This window comes from Lepisosteus platostomus, chromosome 7, assembly GCF_059453375.1.
Source record: "Lepisosteus platostomus isolate fLepPlt1 chromosome 7, fLepPlt1.hap1, whole genome shotgun sequence".
Lineage (NCBI taxonomy): Eukaryota > Metazoa > Chordata > Actinopteri > Semionotiformes > Lepisosteidae > Lepisosteus > Lepisosteus platostomus.
This window is the reverse complement of record NC_142617.1, coordinates 57719874-57747287: the sequence shown is the minus strand read 5'-3', so window position 1 is coordinate 57747287 and position 27414 is coordinate 57719874. Positions and strand designations below refer to the sequence as shown.

The following is a 27414-nucleotide window of genomic DNA, read 5'->3' as shown; positions in this document are numbered from 1 at the left end:
TTCACATAGATTCTTCTGTATGCCAACCGTGATGTTTTTAACACGTACTGGATGCTAGTGTTAATCTCTTCCCTGAGCCTATAATATTATCTGAGCAGGGCGTGAGGGCACGGTAACAGTTATGTTCAGAATTTCTGCCCTAACAACTGTACCACACTTCTGCACACTACTTATTAAAGCCTCCTTTACTCCTCCACTGAAGTGCACTCCCCAAGCAGTGGTTCTCCCCAGTCATTGCCTACAACAGCACCGCCTTCAAGACAGGAATTCCAGCAGCCCTGCGTGAGACCCGGAGCCAGCATGCAGAATCTTGAGCCCTGCAGATAATGCTTTAGGTCTCCCCTAGGTGGACTTGGTGCTTATGCTTGTTCCTCGGGATTCAGTGAAAGAGAATCTCTCCTTTTAATTAACCAAAGAACTGTTGTACATAAATATAGGTCTAAATGCAGCTAACAATTAGCCTTCTCTTCTTGTGAAGATATTTCCAGACATAGCAAAGGCTTTTGCTTTTGTCTGATGTGACAGCTGGTGTTCCCTAGTCATTTTCAGGAACTGATTCTATATAGTGCTCATTTGAACTTTGGGTTTAGAGATTACATGCAGGGCCACTCAACACACGGCTGCTCTGATTTATTGCGTGGTAATACCTTAATACATCCTGCAACCGTTAATTCGGTGTTGGCAAATGATATCCACAGCCCAGAAGTGTTTTTTTTTTTGCTTCTCAGAAGTTGCTCCTGAGTGGCGAATAAAGGCTCTTACTGAGAGGGGGCTGAGCTCTGTGGCCAAGGGGCTGCAAGCTAAGTCTGAGCCACAGCCGTGCCTCCAGACGGCTGTGACCAGGATTCCCCAGCAGCAGAGTAGTTGGCTATGGGCCACAGGCTTGCAGTGATGCCAGTGAGAGGTGCCAGTGCTCCACCAGTCGACACGAACTCTCCAGTCTGGAACGCCAGCGCTGGAAGCTGTGGAAAGATGAAGGGCTCTGATGGTGGGCAGGTCAGGGGAGTTTGAATGCCTGTCCTCCTTCTCTCCATTCAGTTATGAGCTGGTACTGTGAGCTGAGACATAAAGAAACAAGTGGCGATTCCCAGCTGGGTCGGTGTAAATGAAATTTACATATTGGTTTTTGTTTTTAGTAAGACTTCAGAAAATCAGACAACTGATCAAATATATACTGATGTGTGAAGTTTGTGTTCTCACTTTCTTAATTGAACAAACCCTGCTCAGTCCATTGGCAGATGAGTCTCCATGCCATTTAGAAGGGATGAGTTAAAGATAACAGAGAGTCTTCAAGGCTGGACTTTGGCCACTACTCTGTTAAGAGTCGCAGTGATCCTACTCATTATGAACGGATGGAGCTGGCTGGCTGATAATTTCAGAATGGAGCAGGTTGAAAGCACCAGTCTTGACTGCTAGGTTCTGGTCCATTATTGTTATTTTGTTGTTATTGTTATTTATGTTTGATATCATTACCCCCGGTGGTAGCACAAAAGATTGTGAAGAAGAATTTATTACGATTGAGACTAACAGCACAAAACCAAGGAAACCCATCACAGAAGGAATGTATTTCTATGGCATTAGTCAGCTCTGAGCTTCTCTCCAGTATCTGCGGTTCTGGGAATAGGTCTCCATTCCAGTGGCATGCACAGAGCCCCTATGGAGATCACCAGAGCAATCCAGTCCAAGATGCAGTTCAAAACCAGAAACCTCTGGCTGCCTCCTGTCTAACCACTCCACCACATTGCCTCACTTTTTGATGCTAAATAGGTTCCCCAAGATTCAATAAATACACAAGGTAAATAAAGAAATCAAACAAAAATCTGTTTCAAAATATTAGCTTGTCATTCTTTTTTCCTGTAGTCACACAAAACGGCCAGTGTCGGCTGCAAACAGATTTCTCCCGGGTGTGCCAAATAAAACCAGCCATTAGGCTTCAAGCTCCACAGTTTGACTGTATTAAACTCGCTGTTAATATGCAGTGACGATTTCCAAAACCAGAACACAGGGGATTTGAAACGGGCCCTGGCAAGAGGACTGTACACCACATGCCCTTTAAAACATACAGAGTTGCAGCGGTTGTGTCTCTGACATTAGTATAAGGTTACAAAGTGAATATTTATTAAACCATATTTTAATGCTTATATTCCCAGTCTGTTTATATATGTATTTAAAAAAAGCCTGCTCAGTTATAATTAAACCTGAATGTCTAAAGAGGTATTAGAGCAGAGTATTATCCAGCTAGACACATGCCAGCTGAATTTATTTTTGCTATGCTTTCTCATTACCAGGAAAATCTTTTCCTGGTTGCTCACTAGGCAGAGGTGACCATCTGTCTTACTTTCAGCCATTTTTATCAGTGTTTTGAAAGGCAGGCTGAGATTGGAGGACTCGTGCGCCTCTTCCACTTCCTCCAGTCTGTGTCTGAACTTGCTGTTCCTGAGTGGCTTGCCGGCCCAGAGCCGAGGAATTCTGGGCTCAGATCAGAGCAACACACGCGCTGCACATGGACACTGAAACAGCCGATACAAGCAGCTCATCAGTTAATAGAGTGTGGGTTTGAATGGGCTGTTTATACCAGGGTTGATGGAGAGCGAATGTGTGTGTGAAGTGTGCTTCTAAATGACTAGCCACTAAAAATGCTGTTTGTAGTGCCTTGTCACCCTTTTCGAAAACAGCTCTGTGTTCGAACTCCGCTAAACAAACAGCGGTGTAGGTGTTTCTGTGGCAACCTCACACATCCTAGAAACAAACAGTGGTGATGCTGATACACATGCTCCAACCGGCGAACTGATTGCTCGGTACATGAGCCAGTGATCAGTGCAGCCCTTGTCAACCCTTGCGGTACAGTGAGAGCCTGTGGGGCCAGGCAGTGGGCTCCACTGCCCTCCCTTCTCCGTCACGCGGCCCCTAAGAATCAGCAGCAGGGTTCTGAGTATCTGTCTGAATCTTCTGATAATCCTCTTTCAGCTGTACCTGTTCAGGACCTCTGGTCCCCGTGTTGACCTCTGTGGGTCATCTGTGAATGACTTGAAAACTGCAGAGTGCAGAGGGCTGCACTAGTGGCCCTTGAAGGGCCTCAAGCACTGCAGCATAACACCCGACAACGGAGTTGACAACATACTGAAAAACCACCAGCCTCCTGAAATTTATTTTAGAATGTCAGGGTGAGCTGTTTGAAAATCTGCAGAAGCAGTGCAATGACACCAGCATTTTTGAAAGTGTGAGGTTAAAAACATCCAAATGCAGAATGGTTTCAGCTCTAGAGAATATTTCTTTTGACATCTGGATGAATGAATCCCAGTGAAAGTTTACAGCGATCTGTACCGTCCTGTGGTCTCGTAGCACTGCGTTCAATTAAGTTGAATAAATGAGATGTCTTTGTATGGGGTAAAATCTTTCTGCATCGTTAACATCAGAATCCAAGTTGGCTTACCCTCCGTTTCCTTCTGTCTGTTGCAAATCATCTTTTAAATAACTGTATCCATTAAAATAGGAAAGAGGATGGGGGTTTTGGTTGCATTATGTAGAGATGGCAATAAATCCCTTCTTTGATGAGAAATCAAGCATCTGCATTTTCTTTATTTAGTACAGTATATTTCCATCAGCTCATTCGTTTGGAGCTTTTTTTAATTGTGCTTGTGATGGAAATGTCAACTTCTCCAAAGCCAAAGAGTCACAATGCCAATTGTATTTATTTTTATTTACCACCTAAATCTCTGGGCTCAGCTTTTCCAAGCAAGATGTTGAGGGGACTTTATGTTTGACCCTCTGTCATTGCTCAGCACTTAACTTGGACTGGGGGTGTATTGATGCTGAGTCTGGCCCGATCTAAGCTGCACTCCTATCTTTAGAGAGGTTTTTTAATTTATTTGCAATGTTGTCTGTCTTTCCAAAGAACAAGATAAAAATATGCAGACAATATAAGTATAGCCTTCCCAGAAACAGTGTAAAGAAAGAAGAACAAGATTTCCTGAGATAACAGGGTAGTATATAAAAGAATTTCAGTGCTTTGCTAAAATCTTGGTTGTTATGATTTCTGCGTGGAAAACTGACAGTAGAGAAATAGATGCATGGAAAAAATCATGCTAAATATCTATATTTTTGTAAATGTATAGCATCCGCTTTAGATTGGTCTCATTTACATAATTACATTTCTTTTAGATGTCAATGTTGTTCCTGGTCATTATTTCATATTAAAAAGATTCATAAAGATCCCGACAGCTGACTACAAAATTCTGTTATTATGAATAATATTTTAATTCGGCTTGTTTTGTTGCTCACATCCAGTCATTTGTGTTCTTTCTCATGCACGTTGCTCAGCTTTTCCAGAGAGGCACTTTGAAGAGGCGCTGAAAACATCAGCATGGCTTTTCATGTGCCAGCCCCTGAGGAATCTGGAGCTGAAGCACAATCGTGGAACTACACTTAATTGCTTGCTTTCTGAATAAGACCTGGACACCAGGTGCATTGTGTTAAGAACATAAGAATAGTTTCACATGAGAGGAGGTCATGTTAAGCCTATGTACTTTAGTTGGTGGCTAATGAATTCCAGGATTTCATAAGCCGTTTCTTGAAAGAAACCAGGGTTTTTACATCAACACCATTGTTGGGCAGCTTGTTCCACACTCTCACGATTATTTGCGCAATGAATTGCGTACTGTTCTCAGATTTAAATGAATATTTTTTAACCGCTAATATTGATGAAGTTCATGGCTTTGGCTTTGTCAGTGTCTTTGAAGAATTTGAAAACTCGAATCCCCTCATAGTTTTCTCTTTTCAAGACTAAAAAGGTACATTTATTTCGGCCAGTCAGGGTAAAGCGTTTCTTTAAGCCCCAGAATGAATCTGGTTGTTCTTCCCTGGACTGATTCCATTATTTGTCAAACATCCAGTCTCAGGTTTGGACCACAAAGACCTGCACAGGTGGCGAAACAAAAAATGTTGACTGACAAAATTAAAGGTGTTAATGAATGGCATCGTTTTCATAGGACTTGGTGCTGTGGTTCTGATAGGGATTGAATCAGTTTGTCGATATAAAGAGAAGAAGGAAACCGAGAGATGGTTTTGGTTGAGGCAGTGGAAAGCTTTTGGCAGGTGAAGAATTCTGTGCTGCCTTATGGCCTACTCTAGCTGTCCTTGTATTCTACCGGCCTTTCTGTATTGCTCCACAGTGAGAACAGTGAGACTTAAATAAGCAAATACCAAAGAAAACAACGGTGGAAAAGTTTCCTGTTGAAAATGTTTTCATGTAGCTGGTGATGTCGGTAGTGAGCAGACCAACGGGTCAGAGCTGACTAGGCCACAGGTCGCCCCAGCACTGACCTGCCTTTCACTGAGCAGGCAGCTGAAGGCGGCACCTTGCCTTGGTCCGACCAGCGTCAGTTTGCTTCGTATCCGTCTTCGTTGATGCTTTTCTTCACGGTCTGCTCCGGCTGCCTCCCCGCATCCCAGCTGCAGCTCTCGTTTCCCCCTGCTCCGCGTCGCTTTCGAGCAGACTCGCTGCAGAGTACTACCTGCCTGGTTTTACACGCAGGCATCTGACTGCGCCGCTCCAGAGCTGAACTTATAAAGCGATGTGTGTGTGAACAGTATATATACATTTTAATACAAGCTCTAAATAGACTTGCATGCTGAATGCATGCTTGTATAAATAATACTTACAAGTTGCTTTTAAACCCTGTAATGCAGTAGCACATTTTCTTTTGTCTCCACACCTGCACCTCATTTGGTGGTAGGCCTCCACCATACATTCACATGTGGTTTGAAGCTGTTAATTCCTGTCTGACAGGCCCTATTTGCATCAGGATTGGACCATTCAGTCAAGTTGTTTTTTTAAATGTTTTTTAAGGATAATGGATAAGGATAATTTATTTACAGTTCCTATTTATTTCAGACCTTTTCTCTATTCCTATAGGGTTATTTGTAACTTGGCATCATGGTCTCCCTTTTAAATTCACACACTGCCTTAACGTGAATTAACATTTTATTTTGGGCTTAGTTCCATTCCGTAGTTCCGGCTTGGAGCAAACCTTTAAAATAAAACACTGCATTTCGAGTCCAGTGAAGGAAATCTTTCCATGTGTTTTGTGTTTTATGAACATTTACAAGAGAAAGAAGATCTTCAACATCTCAAAAATGTAATAGCTCGAAACACACGAGTTCTGAATCATTCACGGATTAAAAAAGAAAATTTTAATGCATCTTAGGTACAGTATATAAATAATATATTTTTAATCATATTTTTCAGTTTTGTTTTTTGGTGTGTAGAGAATTCTGATTTGAATGTTTTCTTGTCTAATTCAGTGAAAGAGTGACTTTATTTTTCTCAACAATCCTCTATAGGCTACATGCAAAAATACAAAGCATAAACAGGGAAAAGCCCAGGCAAGATGGATGACTCAGCTGAGTAGACATAACCATTGTCAATAAGGAGGTGATAGCAGCAGTGCTCTATGATAATTTCTTTTCTAGTTCTACTTAGAGGTCTTCCAGTCATCCTCATATTATTAGATAATTTAGTCATATAGTTTGCAAATGATTTTTTTTTCTGGTGTTAAACTCTTGATGGAATGGGTGCTCTGAGTTTTAGCATAATACTGCAACGACCAATTGCTTTTTAAGGGAGAAAAAAAGGGATGATGATAATTACTAATTCGTATGTTATTCAAATGGAATCAGATATTAAATGAGCCCATGTGCCTGCTTTGTGCAACTGCGGCTTCTGAGGTTGGTTTGCAAATGACTGTGGTAGTTGGTGTACACATGAAATGAGTCATAGCCCACCTGTTTTAAAGAGCTTTTGATTTCTGCTGATTGTATTCTATTTGGAGAAAAAATGCCCTACTCTTTTACGTCTTGCATACCGAACAAGAGATTTTGAATGCATGGGATACAGGGCAAATGTTTCATATTTAACGTTTACGCGTCAATTTTCCTTTTCCTCTAGCAGGAACTTCTGTGAATTTAAAAAAGAATCATAATTTCCTGTAGCAGGAAGCTTCACTAGCTAAGGCAGAAGGGAAGGAGATGTGGAAGAGTTCTGCTTATCTCTGCCTTTCTGAGATTCTGAGCAGATGCACCTTCAACAGCAGCTCCAAGTCAGCTTGAGTAAGGTGCAGATACAAAAAAACCCTGCCAGCATCAGAACTGGACTCTCGTGCTGCCACTCCAGATGCACAAAATACACTGTAGCCTTGGATTGCTTTGTTACAGAGGGCAGTCTAAAAAGAACACGTGATTACTTCTTTGCTGAAAGATGATTAGAATAGGCACTCTAGCAAAGAATACATTCTGGACTAGCCTGTAGAGAGTTTAATTAAAAAAGTCTAATTGATACTCTTGATGACATCATCTAAAACAGACTTTTCCTATTGATAGAATAGTTGCAATTGCTGTAAGTTGATTGTCCTTGTTGTAAGTTGACTGTCCTAGTTGGGAAAACCTTTATGAAGCCAACAAGTAAACAGATTGTCGTGTTTTTTCATTGTCTGTACAAAGAGGGACATCAGCAGTGAGGCAGTGATGGGTGCTGGTGCTGGCTTTTAAGTTCTGTGAGTGAATGTTTGTCTTTTTGGTTTACTGGACACAACAAAGGGCAGAAGCTGCAGACCCTGGCCAGACAAAATGGGGTTGTTCCACAGCACATCTACACCCGCAGAACACACCAGCATCTGACAGAGTAACTGCAATGACCCCTATGTGCCGCCAGGAAAACAGATGGATTTTGTGTTTTAGGCCTTCTCTGTTTTGTGTTGGGTATTATGTCACATAAGGGTTGTGCTGCTACACCAACACTGCCCATGTTAATGTCTCTGTGTGTCTGCAGCCAGGTCGGACTGAAGTTAGCTTGCTGTCATTCGAAACGCACAAACACTAATGCCTGTTGGTCTTGTTTAAAGATACTCACAGAGCACAGGAAGTTGAATACCTTTACGTTGGAGTAAGGCCCCTACTCTGCAGATATAAGCACCAAGTGTTTTAGTAATTTCCTTTCACACTTCAAAAAGAGCTCAGCAGGACTTCGGTGCTGACCCTCTACCTTGTGATAAGGTAGCAGGATGTTTGTTTCTGTGGTGTTTGTTGCTGGGTTTTGGTATTCATACAGTAATGTGAAGGCTGAGCATCCGGTTGTGGCACTGATCTAATTTATTGGTAAATTTGGACGTCTTTCTTGAAAAAAGGTGTTACTGATCACACTGCCACTGACTCATTCTGATAGTGAGGCAGAGCAGGCTGCTTGCCGATCTTCTTCGTCTGCTTGACTTCGGAAGCTGTATCTCAAATGAAGCGCGCTCACTGAACCATACCAACTGGCGAGTGAGGTAAAATTATTAACCAATGAAATATAATACTGTGAAACACATATCTGTCACAAATTGTGTCAAAAACAGCCGATGAACTGCCTAAATCCCAGAAACGTACCTCATAGCATGCACATAGGATTCTAGACTTACACTTTTTCTTAAACTTTCTTTGGAACTAAAAGAGTGCATTAATAAATTATATAGGAACATTATGGTGCATACAGTTTGTGCACTATCTTCCCAAATCCAACGTGTTTTCATTGGCATTGATAATATTACCACTCAGGAAATGTAGTTTTCAATTGGGCTCTGAAATACAGTATAAAATATGTCAATCTGAAAGCATTACGTGACAGAAATTGCATACTAAAAGCATTCAAAAATAATGTTATGCTTTTGTTTGTTTAAGAACTTTTTTAACATACATGACAATTTTTTTTATTTTATCAATTTAAATTTGTACATTATAAATCATAGCTCTTGGTGTTTTTGAAAACTGCAAGTACTGAAAAGAACATTAATTGTAAATTTTGTGTTTAGTTGCATTTACTTTTTGGTAAGTAAATTATTTAGCACTTAGAAGACAATGGGCTTAGCAAAACATTTGTCCTCGGGGGTATTGGCGTGTTTTCATACGAAGATTGTACATTTTGTGTAAACAGACAAAAACCGTGTCTGTCTAGTTTACAAAAGTTTAATACTGCCTGTTCTGAACACAGAGCAATCGTCATTATAAGTAAAATTCTGTATGAAATACATTGAATTATTATACAATATGTAAACCCTCATATATAAAAATTGAATTATTGCTATTACTGTACATAAAACAAAAGGAATTTACATATGAGAGTTTGTCAGTTCTCATATTAAGACGTATTCATTTTAACATGTAAAAATAATTTCACTGTAATGCCATTGTAGAAAAATGTTGCTTTTTTTTTTACAAATATCTGTCTTTTGTAAATTGTTCTGAGGATGGTGTCATAGAACGTTTTAAAAATTAAATCCTGGAGGTAAATTTCCACAGTAGGAGGCTGTGGTTTGTGAGTGTGGTATCAGTACAGGACAAACACTTGCAGAAACCAAGCGGGTGTGAAATTTAAAGTTAACAAATTTATCTGATAGATAGTTTTCCCATGACCTCATGCTATTAACACCCTTTAGAAGTATTCTTGCACATTCATTTCTAAAATTGAATACCAAGGTCTTTTAAAAAATGCAACAAAAGTTAAAACAACATATTAGTATCACGCTGTTTGTGTTCGGCAGTTGCTTTAGCATACGTCTTTTCCAGTAACGCATATATTCCTTTATTAGAAGGCTGTACAAAGCTAGCTAGCACTAATTTATAATTAGAATTTTAATGCATTTGCTGCTTTATGAATAATCTATGGTACCCAGACTTCCGGATTGATGGAGGTAACACAGTATTACATGTTTACAAAGTGGAACAAAAAGAACGCTGAGAGCTTAACTGTGTGAAAAAAAATGAACTTTTTCACTTTTAAACCCACACACTGATATAGATCTGCACCACTTTATGATCTTACAGTTTTTTCTTTCTATGTAGGATACACCATGCCTGAGTTGGTACTCGTGTTACAAGTTAATATTAAAAAACACAGAAATTAAAAAAATATATATATATTTAGCTTTTGAAGTAGTTTTAGAAGAAACAAAATTATATGCTAGTGTAAAAAACAAGATTGACTAACTAACAAACTGGCATTTCTGGTTTTTGTTTCATTCAGTAGTTTGGCTTGCATTATAGTTTAAGTTAAAATAAAGCCTAGTTCACCCACTAATATACTAATATAATCTGGTTCTTCCTTTCTGGTGATGTGCTTAAGCTTTTCTACATAGTGTGTCGGCACCTACAGTACATTTTATTGCATTGTTCCTGCTTCAGCATCAGATTGAAATAGCTGGTTGCTTTTCCATCTCTCTCCTGAAAGGAAACTCTTGCTCTAATTTGTGATATATCAGTGTCACGGCTGAAGTCAATTTTGTTGTCTGCAGCAATGGTGTTTAACCTGTGGCCGCACCAGAAATGTTGCAATAACACTTTTTCTTGCAGCACTAATGAGCTCAAGCAAAATGTTTTCTGTTCTGTTTTTGAACGTTGAACCCCAAGATTTCACATTCTCCTTCATTCTAATGTTTTAAAGGGATCTGACTGTTCATTTCTCCTTTGAAATCAGACAATACGTCATTCAGCTTACTTTTATTATTTTTCCTCAGAGTGACTTAAGTCTATTAAACTTTTTTTTCCCCTTTGAATTCTTGTGTGTGGCATTCACTCCTCTTGTAACAAGTGAGACAAGTGAGAACAAAAGAAAAATGTGTTGGAATCTTCTTTCATGCGCTTTGTGTTTTATTGCTTTGGGGATGATGTTAATGTTTCAGAAACTGGTCCTGTTTGTTAAGCTTTGGAAGTTCAGCAAGGCGCTGGATCAGTAATAAAAAAAACAAACTTTGGTGTCTAATTGAAACAGACAAATGAACCTAAAATTCTTTGTAATCTCTAATGGGTTTTGCACTTCAGAGGGCTAGATTAAAACATTTTGGCGTATTTAATCCGAAACAGATAAAAATGAAATTAGTTCAGACTGTTGTGGACCCCTTTTTTTCCAAATTAAATATTAATAAAAATTAGTATTGTTCATAGCGATGTTGCTACCTTGTAAGCCAGATCTTGTAAGATCATAGACATTCAACAAGGCTACGTTCAGTCAGTACTGGGCTGGGAGACTGCTGCTGTACGTGGTGCTGGTGGCCCAGTAGGAGGCATTGTTCTTTCTGGATCGGAATTCCAAATGTTTGTATATAAGAGATAAGATAAGATCACCTTTTTAGCCATATACAATTTCTTGCATTAGGAATTTGTCTTTTCACATACCCCAGCTTGCTCTCCATGAGACACACAGACAGGGAGAGAGAAGCTTGGGGTCAGAGCACAGGGTCAGCCATTTATATGGCACCCCTGGAGCAGTTGGGGTTAAGGGCCTTGCTCAGGGGCCCAATGGAGTAGGATTCCTCTGCCGGCCGCGGGATATGAACCAGCAACCTTCCAGCCACAGGCGCAGATCCTTAGCCAATCTTCTTCTTAATTCAGTTGGTGGAGTAATGTCGTCCTGTCTCCTGCTCTGCTGGAGCTTGAGGGTTCCCCTCCTTTACATAAAACTCTTGGGATCCTTTGGAATGAAAATCACTGTATAAAATCTAAACACCAGCAATTATTACTATGAGCGTTTACTTTGATTCTTTCTGTACAGTACATCACTATAAATATTTAAAATTAAACGTCTGCACATTATGTGCCTGTGTTATCTCCTGCATTTTTATTAACAAAGATGTATGGAGGTTTCCTACATTCCTGTAAAATCTAGACAATGTAGAGACAGCCACCAGCATTCAAAAGATCTTAACATGAAAAAATACTAATAAAACAATTTAAATTAAGACTTTTATATGTAATTATTTGACACTGTTTCTAATCTTGTCGTATAGGACTTGATTTTCTAGAAATACTTTCACACCTCAAGGCTGATGTCGGACACTTCTGACTTGACATGGGCTGGGTCATAGCCCCACAACACGAGATTACTATGGTTACATGTGAAGGGAATAATTTCAGTACATCTCTATTAGTAAGTTTTGCAAAAGGCTGAACACACTCAATAGTTCGGGACAAGATCTCATGATGCAGGTGTGAGCTGTTCTGTGTTTATTCAGATGGCAGGCTCTGATTCATTTCTGGTGGCTTCCTGGTAGCTTTTTAACGAGCTGATGGGTATCTCAGTCTGCAGTTTTAAACTGTGTCTCACAGGTGCTGTCCCTGTGCTTGCCCTGTTGGAACAGGGTGGCTGCATTGAGTCCCACTTCTGAATTGTCTTGGCAGAACACTGCAAAACTTTCAATCTGGATGAACAATTACAAACGAGAGGACACTGTTCATCCCGTTCAGTTCATCAGGTAGTCAGTAGCTACAGTAATTGAACCAAGGAGCTCTTCTATCCCTTATCTGTATTCTTTATTTTATGTTCATTAACCAATCATTAACCCAAACTTGACTTTCCCTGAATGTCTACCACATGTAATTTGAGGATTGATTTCAAAACACCTTCTGATAAATATGCCATCTCATATGTTCTGTGTGTAACCATTACTCTTGTTGCTTGTTCAAAGAATTTTAAGATATCGAACATGATAGTGTAATAAATCATTTTAAATTTGTATAGCAGAAATGCACTCCTGCATGTCTTAGAGACAGAATTAAATGGTGCCTTTTTCTTCTTTTATTTGCATTGCTTACCCTAGTTTGTTGCTGGTTAAGGAAAAAAACCCTGTTAAATATTCACAATCTTAAAAAATGTAGGTTGAAAATGTTCATTACTGTGGTCGGGGCACATTACGGAAATCTTGCTTGTGGAGTTTGCACATGATAGCACTAGAATATTTAAGTGTGTCACCCTGGGTTACCATACAGTACATGACGGGGCTGAAGATGATTCTAACGGGGTGTGAAAATACTTTATATCTGGACTGTTATAGTTTATAGTTTTCCAAGATCATAGAGTTTGGTTTGTAAATAGAGCACTTTGCTCAGTTGACTGAAGTAAATAAAACCATAGTAACTCTGGCTCAACTTTGCCTTACATCCAAAAATTGCACTGCAAGAGGCAGTTTAGAGGCAATATTTTAAACTAAATGAGAGAGGAAGAATTTGAATGTATTATCTGAAAATCGATGCCTTACCTGTTACAGCCAAGTTACATTTTTGCAATTTAATTACGTTTTCTATGACTACATCAGACACTTATCTTGAAAACATTTTACGTTGTTGCTCCACTCTTTTTTTGAGTTGACTTGAGTCAGCCCTACTACTCAGTCAGCATATTTAAGCATCAGACAGCTGTTATTTTTAAGTGCTGCAAACAACCTCTTTGAACAGAGGTTAGTAAAAAACATTGAGATGAGACTCCAATGCAGTTGGTGAGCCGTACATCAGCAGGAACCTGCGAATGCCTGGATTCAGGCTCCCTGTATTCTTTTGTGTTAACTACCAGGCTAATGTAGTTAATTGATACTCTTCTCATTGTCGAATGGCCATCTTGAAGTTTGAAACCTCTGATTACCCCTGTGGGTTTCCCAGGGACCAGATTAGAAATTGTGTCCAGGAAGCATGTTTGATCTCATTATTCTCTGATTTTTAAAATTAAGTTCTCAAAGACAAATAAGTCATAGACACTTTTCATTAGGTGCTGTTCTTTAGTTTCTGCTTCTATTAGGCAGAAGCGCTTTTCGTGGTCATTTTTTATATTGTAAAAAAAATGCACCGCAGTTAAAAATGGGGCATTGGTGGCAGCAGGGAGATGCAGGGGATGGACAGAATGTTATTTACTGTACATTGCATTTTCATTTTTAAAGCATATTTTTTTTTAAAAAAGATGAGAGACATTTTGCTAAGATTTTTAAAATGGTGGCTCAGATGTTAGAAGGCTGGTTCAAACACTCAAATAAAGTGCCTTCCCTTTTTACAAGTTCTGTCCTTAAACATTTCAGTTTTTCCTTAATAACTTTCACAGTCTCAAGAGGTTTCCTAGACGCCGTGATCATTGTTACCTGAGGCTGCCTGAAACAGCATGTGGCACTACAGTGTCATCATGCTGTTATACCTATTTTTAGATTTCCCATCAAACACAAAACGTGTTAATAAAAAGACGAATATTGACATATTCCTGGCATTCACTTAGCAGCATAGAAAGAACAGGAGGTTGAAATACCAACATTATAAAGAGCTTATAAGCCTCTGATATTAGGCTTACATTTTAAGTAGATGGTTTGAAAAGTCTGAATTTTATGAAATTTTTCAACCAGCAGTGTTTATTTGTCAGGAACATTTTTTATTGAGTATTTCTAAATTAGTGTTTGAAGTCGAAACTCCAAATGCTTTTTTAAATAGCAAATAAGGAAGATTTCCAGCCCCTGTTGGGTAAGTATGTTAAAAGAATATGGTACTTTCTTGTTTTTTTTCTCTACTGGTTTAACTGACATACAGTAGGCTGTTGGATTTGGGAATAGTCTGTGTTCAGAAGTGGAGTCTCATGTGGTGTCAACCCGGGCTGCTTTTCCATTCTGTCTAAACTCGACACTGGGCGAAAGCAGACTGGAAGCAGATAGCCGCTACTCTTTCATCTTTTAACGAAAACAGAATTTGGTTTGGATAAAAAAAGAATTTTCCTTGTGAGGACACACGCATCTCACTGATCCTCACAAGAAGCCCAGTCTTCTCAGGTTGGGCTCTCACAGATCTACCTGCACACACACACAAACGTAGACTCTTTTTCTCTAAAAAAGTGTGGAGGAAAAGCTATGTGGGAGTATAGTGAAAGGGTTGCTCGTGAAAAAATATAGCATTAGGTAAAATGCAGGATTAACTTTAAGTTAGAGTGTTATCTAAAGCCTTGTTTAACTTCAATCCTAAAAATCTCAACAATTTTCAGTATATTTTGTTGACTTAAATAGAAAACTATTCTGCTGACATTTCCAGGAGACTGGCATATGAAAATAGTGTAAATCTGAGAAATGTATTATAGTTCAATTTACCCGATCAGAAGTTGAGTCTCTGAAATCTGCCTGCTAATATCAGTCTTCACTCGGAAAAAGTCTGTGGCTGGTCTTGACTTGGGGTTCAGTCTTCACGGCTTTGGATGAGGTCTAATTTGTCTGCTCCCACGGTTTTTCTGTTAAGCCTTCATAAACTGGGGTATGGTCAGCTGCTTGTGTGATGTGAGGTCCTGGTCTTCCTTGTTCAACAACTGTTTTCCTGTTAAGTTACCTGTGAACATTAATAAATAGCGAAGCGATAGAGAATATTTGCAGTTATCAAAAAGGCCACTTAACTGAATGAGTTAGGAAAGTGTCATTGGGAAAATGTGTTGGGTCTTTTTTTAAGGAGCTGCAGTATCACTTTTCTTCTTCAGTAGTTCTCCTCTCAGTCCAAGGAGCGTTCTCTGCGTCTGCATTCAAACCATTCGCTGTGTCTAACTGGAGTTTTTCATCTGTTAGTCTGTTGCTTGTGTTAATGACCCCTGCGTTCTGCTCTCCTCTTTTTTAAAGTGACATCCAGACAGAACTGATCGTTAGGAAGTTTTCTTTGACACGCAACAGTTATTGCATTCTGGTAAATCCCATGGTGAGAAATCACAAACCTGATTGGAAATGGCAATAATTCACCTTGATGACTTCGGCCTGACTTGACACTTTTGAGGGCTTGTGGAGTGTAAATCCATAGCAGCAATCAGAAGCTTAATCAGTGATTCATGCTCCATTTGCAGTTTAGATCTGGTGTGAATACTTTTGAGTTTTTCATGATCTGTGTGAAAAGGGCAGTTATGTAAAGAACTCCAGGGGCGTATGGAGACACCAGCGATATCTAGCGTCCTCTGCTCTTCAGCAGCTGGAGGAAGTGGGCTGGCGTCCTTGTTTTTCTTCTCTGTTGACCCGCTCAGCCTGAGAGGAAGTGTCGATTCCCCTGTTTCTTGCTCTGCTCTCCCGCTGGTAAGGAAGCGGACCGATGGAGAGTATTCTGTGGAAGCTGGCTCGGCACCCCAGAACTGGAGCCTCTGAGCAGCTACAAGCACAACTGGAAAAGCATATTTCGTGTTATTTAAGTCTGAGAAATAATTATGACTTTGTTTTAAGCTACTTTCATTGCTGTTTTATTAGAAAAGATTCAACAATTTGCCAAACATACTGAGACTTAAAATGCAACATCTCTGTTTTGGCAGCCAATAGAAGCAGATTTTAGTTGAGTTAAAATGCTGGCCTTTAGGAATTTGAACTCTTGAGCTCCTGAAATATTTGCCATGTTAGTGTTTATCTACAAAGTGCTGTAAAAGTATTAGTAGGAATCCATTTGTTTTTAGGCTGTCTTAGCTATTTTAGAATAGCCCTAGAATAGAGTGGTTTCAGGACAAATTTTATTTTCCTCAGAACAATTTGTACTTCACACAAAGACAAGCCTCTTCTTGTATATGACTGTTTTGAAGTAAAAGCTTTGAGAAATATCCACAAATCCATCCAGTTAGGGAGTATAAAATCTCATAATTAACTGTCAGCAGGCTGTTAACTTGGTCACAGACTTGTGCCAGAGTTTAAACACGGCACAGACACTATGTCACTTTTAACTGCCAGGCAGATGTGTTTAAAATTACCCTAATCCCATCAACTGGGAAGAGGTAATTTCAGTCTAATTTATAAGCCTGGCTATTTGTCAGACGTAACTATAATATATATTTTTTTGCTTCTGATGAATTAAGTTTAAACTTGAGTGCAACTGTATTAGCTTTTGAAATGCCAGACTGGTACCTACTGTAGGATCTGAAAAAGAAGCCCCATCTCAGGAATAAATGGCCGTCTTTGTCTTGAACTGCTGTATAAACTCTCTGGGGATACTGCTGCCAGTCTCTCGGTGCATATGGAGATCAGCTTTTCAGTGGTGTGTTTTCTTCTGATTAGACTGTGTTGAAGTAACTACCATTTTTTTCATTTTTTACTGCCCCTCTCCTGCCCCTCAGAGCTCGGAAGATGCACTTTGCTTGCATTAGGCAGAAAATGAATGTGTTCCTCCTGTTCATATACCCACAGTAGACTAGCGTGTGTGAGAGACACATGATTATGGGTAATATACTGTATGTAATCGGTCAGTATGAGTCAGATGAACCTTCTCTCGAGTCCAGCAGAGCCTAGAGTGAAAGGGTTCAGAAAATCATTTAATTCCTTCCACTCCTCCTCCTTCTTCCTTATTTTCTTCCTCATTGTGGGCGTAGGCAGGGTTAAAGGGGCAAGAGTGAGAATACTTCTTTTGGGAATGTCTATGAGCAATTAAAAGAAGAGGTCTAACAATTTTTTTTGTGCAGTGATGCAGCAGTTTTTGTCCCATCTAGATTCTGGTACATCTTGAGATCCAGCACCAGGAGCTGACACCATCTATTAACCTAAAGGCAGATGACGGCTATTAGAAAGCTGGTAGAAGTGCATACAAGGAAATAGTAACATGCCAAGGAAACCCAGGAATTTGTAAAGAAAAGAATAATAATGTTAAGGCTTTCTTATGTAAATAGAGACAGAGCTTAGTGCTGAAAACCAAGAATGGTGAAACATTGGATTTAACAGGACATCTTGTCTTTCAATTTGCTGGGCATGACATCACTCCCTTTTGTGTTAACAACCCTGGCGGTGTTCAACAAGGGAAAATATTATACTGTTCCGATAATAAAGTCAATGCAATTAGAAAATCCCATTGCAAGGAGGGAACTAATTAAATAAGCAGAGTATTGTCTGAATTTAATGCAGTGCAGAGCAGCAGCATATGACCATGTGGACTAGAGCACTTTAACTAGATGGAAATTGACCAGAAACAACAGTCTGATCCCATCTGCTTAAACTGACTCTAACTGGAAAAAAAAACATTTTTTGTTTTATATTCTGTATTATTCTTAACTTTTTTGCTTCAGTAGTTGCTTTAGTACTGCTACCTGCTAGGAGTTTAAAAAGAAGATGGGTGACATTTGATTCAATTTTACATAGGACGCAGAGCAGAGCATATTGTCCTGTACAGTACTGATCTCGCCCAGTTGTGACTGCAGTCACAACGCCATCATTTAATTTTATTTTGTTGCAACTATTTCTTTTCAGGCCCAAAATTGAACATTAAGATTTTTCTTACCTTATATGCTCATGAAATTTCCTTTGCTGTGAAAAAAAGTAGAAACCAAGGAGTACATCTGATTCTTTTGCAGTTTAATGTATATGGTTCTTACTTTGTAAGTTCCTTTCCACAGTCAGTAATCTTTGATGTAATATTTGTAATTGTGACAAGTTAACGGTAAAGAATTTGGCAGATAAAATAAGGGTGTTGTTTTGTTAAAGACTAAAAGCTTTGGGAAAAGAGGTGCATGTGGGAACAAGTGAAAACAAGGATAGAAACTTGTTCAAGAAACTCTTTCTTCTGACACAAGACGTTAGCCAGTGGCCAGGGGAGTGGTTTCTCTCCGAAAGGAAGTTGGTTCAGATCGAACCAGACTTCAGCTCGAACTGAACGTTGCACGTCCAGTTTTACTTCTCTCTGTCTCGCTCTCCCCTCTGTGTTTTATTGTCTTGGAGATCTCTCTTCAGCAGCTCGGCCAGTGTGAAGCCAGCAGCCACTAGCCATCTCTATGGCCTCCTCTCTCTGTCTCCTGCCCCTTGGCCACACTTCGCTGATGCAGGTGAAATAGTAAACTGCTGGTATCTCAGCTGTTCTCTCGCCAACACCTCCCCCCCAGACCTGTGTCAATGATAGTCCCCCCCCCCACCCCCCCGTCGTTTTGCCAGCTGCCTCCATGCTTCAGAAAACCAGCCGAAGGCGAATCCTGTGGGCCATGAGTCTCACACCCCGCCTTCTCACGACTCAGCACTTGAGCTTTGGTCAGGAGCCTAGATGATAGTGGAGTAGCACTTGTTCAAGAAGCAGGATTTCTGGACAGACAGGGAGAGCAGTACGTGTGTTCCTCTGTGTGCGCATATATCCCTGGATACAAAGGGGAGCTCACCAGCTGGCTTCCAAAATCCCATCCGTACACTGCTCTCTTTGCTCTCTGTAGCTCGTACACGCCCTTCTCTTCTCTTGTTGCATTTTTGTTGTTTTATTTCTTAGAATTTCAAACAGCCCTCTCTTTTGGGGATGTGTAAATGAAGAGGACTGCCTGGCGGTGCTTTACAGAGTTAGTGTTCAGGGTCCTCCTGGACAATACCATACACTCTTTGGTTGCTCAGACTAAGATTGTATGTTGATTTCACATAATCTCAGAGCAATAAAACCTGTTATTACTTGTGCAATAACCTAACAGCAGTTAGGTTAATACAATAAAGTTAAAATCATTTGAACATATAAAATATATGCCCTGAGAACACCCAGCTACATGTTTTTTTGCATGGAGAGCAATATACAGCAGTTCGTTCTGTAGCCGTGCTCTGTAGAAAGCAGGAAGAAAGCTTTGCAACCTTGTGTGAAACTGTCAACACTTTGGACCTGCTGTTTTCAAGAAATTTCTTATTACTGATTTACACAATTATATCTAAATGCAGGTTTTCCTATACTGCTGCAGGAGCTAACCCTATGTCTTCTACTTTTCATTCCACGTGAGTTATTATTCTGATAAGTAAATTCTACCTGTTGATTTGAACGGTAACCTAAATGAGGTTTAAACCCAAGGAGTTCTGAATCTTAGTATGTAACACAGGGTTCATACTAATTTCTAACAATGTCCTTTTATCCAACAGCTGAAACTAGTTACAAAAACACAGTTCAGTGAAAGGTTTAATAATCTCAATTAGGAAAGAGCTCAGCTGGAATGAGAAGCATAATTCACAAGGGTTACTTTTGGACCAGAAATGGAAAACACTGCTTCAGTGCTCTGAGTTCTCTAGCAAGTCTTTTCACTGTTTATGCAAGTCAAAAGTTTTCAGTTGTTTTTTTGTTTTTCCATTTAGTTGTTTTACCGGGTAAGTAAGTTGATCAATTTCTCATTAATGATGTTGACCAGGAGTTGCATGAAAAGAGGGCACTTATTGGAACAATTTGAGTGGTGTGCTCTGCTCAGGGGTACCTGACACCACCAGTTAAGCCTCAAGTTCAGAGATTAGTGAAATGTTTAGGCTCCCCCCATGAAGAAGATTATTAAATGACTTTTCAAGCTACCTTTGATTGCACATTATTATTTATTGTGTTTTATTTAGAAAGAATAATGTTCCAGTTGTGTACCTTCTCCTTTCCAGTTATTCAGTTTAAATCAATGTAAAACGAATAATGTCTGACTTGATTATGAGAGATTAATGACCTTGCCAGTTATAATTATCTGGTAATGTTTTGAAGTTTTAATTTTGTAACTTGTAAAAATACAATTTGTTCATTTGTATAAAAATAATGCACATGGAATTAACAAACCTTATGGGGAATTTTTTACTGCTCTTTTATAGGCTGTTTGAGAAACGTACGCAACATTTTTTCATTTGGCTTAAGGTAATGGCAATTTACAAGAAAGAGAACAAGAATGTTTTAAAGCCAAAAGAAGCCCAGATGAAGACTTTGTGTATAAATGGTTAAATGTGTTAAGTCAGGAGAGTATTTTGTCATATACTCTCATATAAAACCTGTTGTCTGAAAATTAGGCTCTTGAAATATGATATTGTCTAGTTTTGGTTTTGCTGTGTTTCTTTTCTTGTTAGTCTCTCAGCATTATTGTCCAACATGCTGTAGAGTCTCTTGGAGCTTGTTGATAAGATGAAAACTTGCACAGCTGAACTGAAATCAAAGAGCCACGTTTTAAGAGAATTAAAGTTTTGTTTGGATGCTTCTGGAAAAAAGAACAAAGGAACATTTTATTGTTGAACAAAGAAGCAGAAATGTTCTTGGACACTTTTGGAATTAATCATCTGACTTTTTTCAAGTAAATTATTCAGGAGTTTTTGGAGATAGAACACTTTCAAGTGAAAATGTGTTGCACAGCGAAACTGAAACTTCGTATTACTGAAAAGCAGATCTTGACTGTAAGCCTTTACAGAGAAATGTACTTTGTTTCATGTCCCATGAGCTGCCTATGAAGCTCTTGAAATCAGTTGGACCAACAAAGACTTTTTAGGGCTTCTGCTAGCTGGACAGAGGTGACTGTGATTGCTGTTGAATGGACAGTTATTGAAACAGCTCTTTTACTTCTTCAAGTTTGAAAGCATACGCAAGCAATGAAATTTTTTGTCATCTAACTTTATGCCAGGGCGTGCAATTAATTCCAATCATTTAGACAGCAAGGAACATGTAGCCACAAATGTTTAAATGCACAAAGTTTGCTGCTGGTAATGTTTATAGAAGAGCTTGACTCTGTGGTCTAGCACAAGCGCAGAAGTACTTTAAACCTCTTATCCTGTTTTAGAAAAGAGATAGACAAACTTTGAATTCCATAAAGAAATGTCGATTATGTTTTCAAAAGATATTTTTAAAAATTATTTTCATGTAAAATGTTGGCAAAGATTAATGTTTTTTGAAGAGAAAAATCTTTGCATTTATGTTGTCCATTTAGGAAATTTTGGAATATATGTAAATACTGAAGCAGAATGAAGAATGCAAATCTCATGATAATATCAATTTAATGCATATTTTGTAAATATCTTCCTTCCTGTCCTGGCCACAATCGGAAACAAATATTGAAAGTTAGAAATATAACTTCAACCTTCAACCTGACTTCAGTTTTTGATTTTAGTTTGCTTATTGATGTGTAGGTATAAAGAAATAGTGTGTGTAAGCAGTATTTAGAATTAAATGATTCTTATAGCTTTTCAAGTATGTTATTCAAAGAGTATATGTAATATTGAAAAAACTACGCAATGGAAACCGCAAAAAACATTCAAACAAATGTGCAAAGTCAACACTGATTAAGATTCACAGACAGAAATAGGTGACTATTTTCAATATGAATTTTTATGTGCTTCGTTTCTGTCATTCTCCATATAGAAATTAAAGAAGTTGGGACTTAAGCAGTTCATGAATTTGTACATTTCCTAGTTTAATGTGGGGTTCATAAAAACAAAAAATAGAAAAAATATGAATTTAATTTACATAATGTTTTAGTTTTAAGAATTAATGTCCAAAGAGAACCTGAATTCAATGATAGAAACTAAATGCCTTAAAAATAACCTGTTATATACAATAAAATGTTATCTATGTGTGAAAAGTAAATAATGAGTTCATTTACTATTAAGTAGACTTAATTTTCTTATTAAATATCTTTAAAAACCTTAGATGTATAGTAAGACAATGAAATACGTATTTAATACTACCGGTTTATGTTACATAACTCAGAATCGTTAAAGTATTTTGTAGCGCGGATTCATGTAGTCAGAATATTCCTACTTTAAGGTAGGAGATGAGCAAAAAAGAATCTGTGCTGCATGAGTTTAATGACAGTTTAGAAGGAACCTGTTCTGTTCTTATGCTTTCCAGATCGCTTTCCACATATCGTATAAATGTTGCTTGCATGGAGTAAGATTTGTTTTTTTAAGAAGGAATATTCAATGACTCAGTTTTGGCTCCAAATGAAAGAAAGGGATACAACAGCCCTTTTTTAATCATCTGGGCTGCTTTTCTCTTGTGGTCACTTTAGTGGAATTCTCTCCATCTCTCTTCTCCTCCTGACCACTTTTAACCCAACATCCTTCCACCAAAAACAAAGGATTAAGTCGTGGCTTTGTCCTCCAAAAGCTTAACAAAAGATTGAAACCATTAAATACGGAATAAATAATTTAATCTCTGTGCTCCGATCTTCATAATGACATTAAATGAGTGGTTGCCGTTTGCCAAATTGTCTGGGGTTTCTGGTAATTTTGTCAAATTGCAGGCTACAGTGGGGCGGTGTTTTTGTGTTTAAAGCTCGAAATAGGATGAGGGATGTGGCTTGGACTGCAGTCATGTCATTTAGAAAGGTTTTCATGGTTTGGGGCTTAAAATACATTTTAGGTGGATGAAAAAAAGCAACAAATAAACAATAAAAAAAACTGACTTGTTAAACTGAAAAGCTGAACTTAATGACAACTGTAGCTTTCTGGGTGACTGGTAATGAAAATAGCTGTTTGGAGTTTGGACATCAAAAACGATCTTATTTATTAGAAAATTATTTGTTTTTCAAAACAAAATTAATGGCTTACCTGGGTTTTATTGTTTACACAAACATATAACAGAGCAGGTGACAATAAAGCTTTTCTTTCTAATGTCCATTTTGTTTTGTTTTTAAGTGAGATTGTGTGGACTTCCCACCTTGAATTGCAGGCACAAAAAATACCACCATAACAAATTTGTATCCATTGTTTTTTTTCTTCTTATGCAAATAATTTTCTGCAGATTTCAATCAATTTTCTGTTTTCAAAAATAGGATCCAGTTTGGATTCAGACCAGTCTGTATCCCACAGTCTTTTTGCCTTGCAGCTGGCAAAAATGCAGTCATGTTTTTGTGCTGTTTAAGTTTTCAGTAATCTAGATTCTTATTTAGTGTTTTCTCTTTCAGTTTTTAACTTGTTGGAGCTAGATTTGGATTGGAACTTGTTTGGCCAATTAACGTAATATTTCTCTGCCTGTCTTATTCCCTAGATGTCTCTGAGGTTCTGTATATACCATTATGTATAGTGCAATTGGCTCAATCACTGTGGACGATGCTTTCAGCCGGATATTAAAACATTTAACATGCTTTTGATATGTTGTATCTTGTTAATATCCAGTATTTATTTGTAAGAGTTTAATGATGCAGAAACAATGAAGAGATTTCTGTCATGCACAATAGTTCCTTGACATTGCTATTTCCTACCTCAGCATGCTGTTCCTTCTTGGCTTTGTCGCTTAGCTTCACAGGTGTTGCGTGGCTTGTGCAGGGAGAGCTCAGTCTGAGACCGGGACTCCATCTTTGACTCTGGGAAGTTTCTGTAAGGACCAGGTCCTGAAACGGATTTGATCAATCAAAATTGCACAGGAAAAAGCCATGTACTGTACATATAACAAACCCAGCACGTAATCGTGCAATTTTCACTGGGGGAAAGAAGAAGCCTCAGTGAAAGAAAATAGCAGTGTTTATATCTTATTGGCAAGTTGTTTCTTTATTTAATGGGGCTCTAAAACTCTGAACACAACTTTCTGTTTTTCTGCTGGAACCATATTAAAAGAAAAACCAATGAGAGTTGAAATGCTGAAAGGCCAGGATGTTGACCAGGTTTCCAGAGGAAATAAGCGTGTTGTATTTTGTCATTGTGGCTTTGCACATCGATAGGATTTGTCCTGTTGGGGATTTTGCTTTCCTGTTCAGCCTTTTGAACTTCAGTTCCGAGGTTCATTTGAACTAGAGTCTTTTTTATCTCTGTCCTGATCTTGAGGAAGAAATATATTAAGGTCCTTTGAAAATCACTGGCTTTGTGTTTTGACTGAGCTTGGAGGGAAGGACTACATCATATCAGTTACAAAGGAAAGGACACCTTTCAGCCAATCCTGACCATTTTGTGAATAAATGAGGAATTTTACTGAAGGAGAGAGAGGGAGAGTGTAAAATTTCTATCCAGCTTCTAATGCAGTTTCATGGAGAAGTTTGTTTACGTTTTATTTTTTGGAAAACAATAATCCAACTTTATTAGACTATAAAATGAACAAGATGGCCTCCTTTCATTTGTAGCCAGACTTATGTTCTTGTTGTTTAAAACATAACAGTCAATCGATGTCCAGTGAAGGTTGTGTTTCTGGTAGATAGTTTGTATCTCTTCCTACTAACGAGGGTGGTACTAACTTCACTTTGACCAGTTTTGGGGTTTTGGCTTCACCTCTGCTGTAGTGGTCTCCCTGGAGCACTAGCAGTTTCATCACAAATAAACAGGTAAGAGTTGATCAGGTGACTGTGTGTGTAATTGTGCATGTTTGTTGTGGATGAGAATGTGTGTGATTGTGTTTGTATGTAAGGATGAGTGCAATGGTGTCTGGTGTGTGTGATTGCGGGTGTACAGTATGTATGGGTGTGATTGTGTATATGAGGTGTGTTATTGTGTGTGGTATGTGCTTATTTGTGTATGTAAGGGTATGATTGTGTGAGATGTGTGTGATTGTGTGGTATGTGTGATGCATGTGATTGTGTGTGAGGTGGGTGTTGAGAGTGTGGTATATATGGTGGGTGTTATTGTGTGTGTTATAGGTGTGATTGTGTGTGTGGTGTGCGTGATGGTGCATGTGATTGTGTCTGTGGTGAGTGTGATTGTGTAAGTTATGGGTGTGAGCGTGTATATTATGGTGCAATTGTGTGAGGTGCTTGTGGTGAGTGTTATTGTGTGGAAGTGTGTGTCGTGGGGTAGTGCAGTTTAGGAGCAGGGAAGGCTTTGCAGTGCTGTGATGAATGAGTGGCAAGCGTCCTTGGAGGGGACAGAGAAGGCACAAAGTCATAAACATTCCTTCAAGGTGCCTCTGTTCAAATCTTCTCAAAGGGAGCTTGAAAGGATTTGTGAGTAATTACACACAGCTCTGACCCACAGCCAGCTGGACTGTGCTGGCTGGACAAAGCCCCTGGTTGCTGATATCAGAGGAGGGAGGACTTCCTACAGCATGGCTCAGTGCTGTATCCTATCTGCGTATGCGAAAAACAATTTGGGAACTATTCACTTGCACAGAACTGCGTTGTTTATACCACTCCTTTTGTAATTCATCAATCAGAGGAGTGAACAATGGAACACCCCCACTTTACACACAGTGGTAGCAGAAGCAGTCAAACTGCTGTGCACCACTTAGAGCACTTTGGATGGAAGTGAGACCAGTCTTTAAACACAAAACTTCAAGCATTATTTTGCTGTTTGTGCTCAATGGCAGCTGTCGTTTTTTAAGCTGCCCTTCAAATGTAGTTGGTACTCCCAATTTCTGACTGCTAATTGCTTTTCATTTTAAATTATGCAGAAGACTTATTTTAGTCTTCTAGACTTTTAAAAGTAATGTATGCCTTAAATACATTTAAAAACATGTCATCTTGGAATTTGAAAACATTAATTGACAGCTTTGTATTTCTTTTTATCTCTTAACAAGTAGAATCTAAATTATCAAGCTTAATAATTGATAAAAATAAATATTTCTAAAATGTTTGAGACCAGATTTTATGTTTTTACTTTTGCCATATCTTATAAAAGATTTGTGAGGTCATTCATTTCAGTTCTTTAGCCATCTATTCTGCATTATTAAGGAAAAAATGGCTTCTTTAAGAAGAGAGTTGTGCAGTACTGGATTAGGAAATTGCACTTGTATATTTAAACTTTTTTGTTTACTACCAGAAGTGAAAAAAACTCAGACCCTGTGTCTCCCTCCAGCTGTGAGTAGGAAATGAAATGAAAGAAGCATTAGGCTGTGCACAGAAAAAATATAGGAAAGCAGTCTTCTGAAAACAGCAAAATTAAACAAAATGTACAGTATTAATAACTACATATATTCCTTTGGGGTAAAAATCCCTGTTTTCTCCTCGCTTCTTTTTGGTTCTAAGTGGCAATCAGTACAACATCAAAAGCCCGCCGTGTAGTTAACACAGCTCGCAGGCTGCCTGTGGGCCCAAGCGATCCTCTCCCTGCTGTAAACTTCAGTGGGAGAGTCATGCAAATCCTAGGGAGGGAGAGAAGCACTGTCAGAGACACACATGCCCGCATAAACATCCCCAAATTTACCATAGGCAAATACTGCGAATGCAAACAATATCCCTTCCTGTGTCTGGGACAGAGATGGGCTTTGTGAAAGATTAAATGTAAATCAGATTTCTCAAACAATAATACTTATTCATTAAGAAATATTCAAAGAGGTAGTTCACAGACTTCATTTTGATACATTTTCCCCCTACCTAGAATGACATCATTGGGGAAAGAGCAGGATTTCAGTGTGCATTTTCTGTTAAAGATAACATTACCATGGAACTTTTAAGATTACCGTTAATCCTTTCATCCTCTTGGAACAGATCCTAACGCACCTCAACAATCACCCTCTTTCAGTGTCACTGAAAGGTCTTCTCTTGCTGTCATTCTGGCCATAAATATAGGCAACAGGCCTGTCCAGCATTTGTATGCATGACCACCTGCAGTCTGGGATGTTATTTGCTTAATTAACACATCAGCCACACCTGTGTGGAAGCCCTTGCTTTCATAATACTGTACTTGGCGTCCCTCCTTTACCCCACTACTACCTTGTTGTCTGTGTTTGTGCTTATTTAGAATATATGTACCTGTTTCCTAGACTCTTAGCTTATTGTTTGTTCTGTAGTCTATGTTAATGCATCTGTAATACTGGCAAATGGCTGTTAACTTTATAAGAAACATAAGCGTAAGAAAGTTTGCAAATGAGAGGCTACCTTTTGATCTTTTTAACTGGTATTTTTATTTTAAAAAATCGAAAAGTTTTTCATAAAAATAGTAGTATTGTTTAAGTTTGAAAGCTTTGGAACAGTCTTCCTTCTGAGTCTGCAAGCGATTACATTGTTATCTTGACAGCTTGGTGCCACTGAAGCTTTCTGATGACCCATTTAGAAAG

General features: G+C 38.7%; 1 protein-coding gene across 28 annotated transcripts in view; it reads left to right on the top strand.

Annotated features, from left to right (window-relative positions):
• mef2aa (myocyte enhancer factor 2aa) overlaps nucleotides 1-27414 on the top strand; it is a 156258-nt gene that overhangs the window by 22703 nt on the left and 106141 nt on the right. The gene's annotated exons all lie outside the window — the stretch shown is intronic.